The following is a 4,960-nucleotide window of genomic DNA, read 5'->3' as shown; positions in this document are numbered from 1 at the left end:
TCTTGGTCTTCTTGGTTTATGCCATTACATTTACTGGGGTCCTTTTGCCAATGTTTTCCAGTATATGTAGAACATACTTCAAAAAATTAAAGAGAGAGAGAGAGAGAGAGTGAACATTTTCAAAATAATTGATACATGAACAGAAAGCCTTCATAGCTCCAATTTTTCAGATTTTTATTTGAAATGGATTTTGTTCAAAAGGTCAACAAACCCTGTTCATTTATAGAACTTGCAAAAGAAAGAACAAGGCTTCCAAGAGAAGAACAATGGGAAATAGCAAACCCTAAGGAATTTATTTTTATTATATCCAAACTTAGGATGGAAGAGGTGGACAAGAATTTAACTAATTAAAGTTTTTTAAAGTCAAAGGCCTGTGGCCTGGTTACTCCGTCTTAGAATAACCATCAGTCTCCAAAATAGAGGAATGGAGTTCGAAACTCCCCTCCCCCAAATCAAAATAAAATAAAATAAAATAAAAAGTTTTCTGAAGCCTGAAAAAAAAACACCCCAAAAATGCATGAGCTGTCTTGCACCACCCAGTATATATCTACCATCTAAACTAACATTTATTTGTTCAATTAAATATATTAAATGGGAGTGGAGATGTGAAGTCATCAACTAACACTGACTCAGCTGATAATGGAATGGGGCTTAAGATGGCGATATTAAGATTATGAATTAAAGATAATGATATATATTGGGATTACCACCATGATGTTCTCACTTTGTTGGTCTTTTGTCATTGAAGCAAACAAAAACAGTAATCTAAAGAGGATTTTTGAAGAAGAGAAAACATTAAAGTGGGTCGCTCCCTTCAATCACTTTACTAACTCCACCCACTCAGCTTGATTGATGTTTACGTTTGTAGAATGTAAACCCATTTGTGTTTCATTAGTTTCTGCACCGCCAAATACTTTGACTAGATTTTTCACCCTCTTTTGATGGAGTCTAAATTTGCCTTCATTTTGTCACAGCAACTCCTCCTAATTCAAGGTTAGCAAAGTGGTCTTTTTTTATTGTAAAGGAGGTACCCACAATTTGTTTTTTCTTTGTTTTTAAGGAGATGAAAAAAAAAAGGAAAGGAAAGTAGAGGTGGTTGCTTACTTTATGGAATGCCTTTTTTTAAATATGTTTAGCTGTACTTTTTGTGATGATCACACTAACAGATATCAAATCAAGCATAAGCTCCTACTCTTTTGACTCTAATGGGGAATCCAATTCAAGGGATGATATCTTCTTTCTTTTTACCTAAAAAGATGTGTTCCTCTCTGCCTTTGGCCGCACGGTTGGTGCGGTGTCTGTTTCACACCCATCTTTGGGAAATTTTCTCGGGGAGTTTTTTCTACCTTTTTCTTCGCAACACTTCGACTGAATTGTTACAAACACTGAAGCCATTATCTGTAAAAATCTTTACAAAATTACATGTTGATTGTTCACATAAATACCGAGCCCCTTTGCATATAATTCATCCAATATTTGGTTGTTTCATGAAGAACGATGGGGACTCTTACAACAAGTGCTGCCTTTTGTATAGAGTACGTAATGGTATGCATAAGAAGAGTACGTAGGTGACTCTTAACCTTTTTAACTCAACCAAAAAAGGAAAAAGTCATTCTATTGACTTCTTAGAATTGTCTTTCCTTAAAATAAAATTGACATCATGAAAACGATCGACATGGTTAATGTTGTCCTTCCGGAGATCATGTTAATAATCTAAACAGGATTGGATTGAATTTCAAGGTGTTGTATGAGCATGTTTAGGTCCTATATTGATTATATATTCTGTTACTCTTATGGAAAATCCCATTTGTGACTGAACCTTTTGCAATATTACGTTAATACGTGCCTCAGCATCTTTGCAAATGGTATCAGTACTAAATTATCATCTTCTTCCCCCCGGAGTTCCAAACAACAACCTCCTGATCTCCAAGAAGTGTGACTGTTCAATTGAGGAGGTAATAAATGAGAGAGAGAGAGAGAGAGAGAGAGAGAGAGAGAGAGAGAGTATGTTGAACAGTGAATGCATGCAGTAATATTGTCACGGGAGCAATGTGAAGAGTCTGCAGAGCTCCCAGCTCTCGTGATGACTGATGATCAGAAACAAACAAATTGATTATTGCATTTTGTTTTCTCGTACATGAAACCATGCATAGATATATACGTATGAGCATGATGGTCCAAACTTTCACAGTTTAAATGAAAGCAAAGCACGAAAATATTGTTGAGTTTTGAATTACATGGACAAGCTTCTTGCCTCCACACTAATTATATGTCTTCTATCTCCCTTCACCGTTTTGGCCAGTACTGTCATTATGAAGAGGTGGTATCTCTTCTACTTCTCACATAAAACATCACGAGTTTCTCTGATTCAACCTATCCATTTTCTATCTTTTGAGGAGCCAGATTATATATATATTTCCTGTATTGATTTAGGAGGAGTCAAGGGATTGATCGATTAAATCCTTTCTACCCACAATATAAAATATCATAAAGCTCATATGCTATGTGCTTAATTATCTATCTTCATATCGCTATATTCTATATTTCCTTTTGTTGACTGCAAACTTGTAAGAGAACATCAAAAGCAATCAAAGCAATCAATATTGACATGTTCCTAATACAAATGAATACGTAGCGATAAAAAAAAGATTGGCCACTGATAGAAAAACAAAAAAGAAAAGCAGTGTTGTTGTGGCGTCGGGACGATGAAGGAGGTGGCCGTAAATGAAGACCAGGACCCTTCCCTCAAGGCCCTGCTTGTCGACAACCACTCCCAATGCCACCCTCTCTCCCCCTCCCTCACCCAAACACAAAGATAATCATAAAAAAGAAAACAAAACAATTGGATTGGAGTCCGTCCAAGACTTGGAAAGAGTCGTGGATTTCCAGTTCCCTATAAACAAACTACATACTCGTTGCCTCGATACCACAACAATACTGCTTTTCTTTTTTGTTTTTCTATTGGCGGCCAATCTTTTTTTTTTTTTTTTTTTTTTATCACCTAGTATTCATTTGTATTAGGAATCGTTTTCAATGTTGTTGTGAATGACCTATTAAAAAGGTTTCATCCATTTATTGATACAATGTGAGAGGATTCAAGATTGGGCCTCAAGCAGCTTTTCTTGTTTATTTGGATGAGATGTGTGGCGAGATACGTACATTCACTTACGAGGACACACATTTTAAGCTTCTAGTGAAGTTGACTATAATACCGTATTCGCTTATATCTTCCAAAATTAGAGGTTATGAGGAAGAGGTTTCGAAGTTTTTGATTATATGGTCCTAGGTGAATCCGTTCTTGGCTTCAATATTTGGTGTGGGTGCTTGGGTTGTGATGGCGAAGCTGTGGAGGACCCAAAAGAAGATAACGAGGGAAGGTTGCTATTTAATATTGACGATGATGAACCGAGCCACCCAGATTATGTGTTTCGAAACTCTCGTTTGCGGCCTGTATGTGAGAGGAATTCTTGCACTGATCTTTGGGACATTTTATGTTTAATTCAATTCTGGAGGTTTATTTCATGGTGGTTTGACTCATGTTTTACTTTGTCGTAAGGTGTAGAGATTCAATTTTCCAAGGTGATCTGTTTGGGAGAAGAGAATTGATAGGTTTGGTTGATAGTCGAAGATCATGATACCATCTTGGTCAAGTCTCCCATTTGCAAATGGTACTATTTTTCTCCTATTTTCTCATGGCCAGGATTCTTGTATTTGTGAGTAATTTTTCCTCTAATATTCTGCAAGTGAGGATGGGTAGATTTAGATTAGATTAGATAGTGACTATTTGAATGGTGGCATGTAGTGTTATTTTGGATATTCTCTCTTATTTTTTATTAGATTTTTAGTGATATTGGGCTTATATGAGTAAATATATATATATATATATATATATATATATATTGACATCTTTTGCGCTTATGAAAACATCAAAACCTTTTCAATTTTCATTTCCTCTTCTTTTTTTTATCTATTGTTTTGCACTGTTTTAACAGTTATAGGACGAATGTTGAGTCTCTCCATATTTTATACCCCGATTCACATTTAATAAATATACTTTTTTGTAATAATAAAAAAAAATTAAAGAAATTGAAACTTCAGCACATCAATTATGAATTCTATGCACCGCACTTAATATATGGGGTTTTTTTTTAAAGATATATTGACTCCGATGTGATTAATATGTTCTTTTGACGACCCATATACCTTTCTTTCTTTGCTTTCCATGGCCCTTGAACACAACAATAAGGTTCCCTACAGTCTCACGTGTGTAATCAATGATAATTTTCTCACCTAAAGTTTAAATAATGATGACAATACAGCTACATGAAAGTTAAAGGACTAGGAATGTCAAAAAAAGAAAAAAAGAAAGTTAAAAGGACTAGGTATCTTTAATTTCTGCAAATATATGTCATTTTATTACCAACTTTTTACAGAAATCACAGAAATATTTTTAAAAAAAATCCTCGAAAAATTAAAATCAATATCTCATCATTCTTAAGTCTCTCAACCCTTTTGGCAGGTGTGAGGAATCACTGAGAGTCTGCCAAAGTTCACACATGTCAAGAAGGGGGGTTACCTGTTTTATGTAGTAGAAGGACACAAAAGGGTTGGTTGCTCATCATAGATCAAGAAAAAGGGTACTGCTTTTATCCCCAACACACGTCCTTCCGGCCCGCACCTCTTACTGTCACCTCAAAAGCTTGGTACATCCTGGTCGACTATGCATGCCTTGTCTATATTATGCTGACATATATTAATATATATATATATATATTCATCATTTTAATTCATATCATCTTCTATTATCTTATAATATAATATTAGATAATAAATTTATAAGTAAAATATAATAAATAATTTTTAATCATCTAATACTACATCATAAGATGATAAGAGGATAATAAAAATTAAAATGAAAATTGAGATGTTAAATAACATTATTAAAAATCTATATTAAGTA

This window comes from Juglans microcarpa x Juglans regia, chromosome 8S, assembly GCF_004785595.1.
Source record: "Juglans microcarpa x Juglans regia isolate MS1-56 chromosome 8S, Jm3101_v1.0, whole genome shotgun sequence".
Classification (NCBI taxonomy): Eukaryota; Viridiplantae; Streptophyta; class Magnoliopsida; order Fagales; family Juglandaceae; genus Juglans; species Juglans microcarpa x Juglans regia.
Note: the sequence above shows the minus strand (reverse complement) of the source record.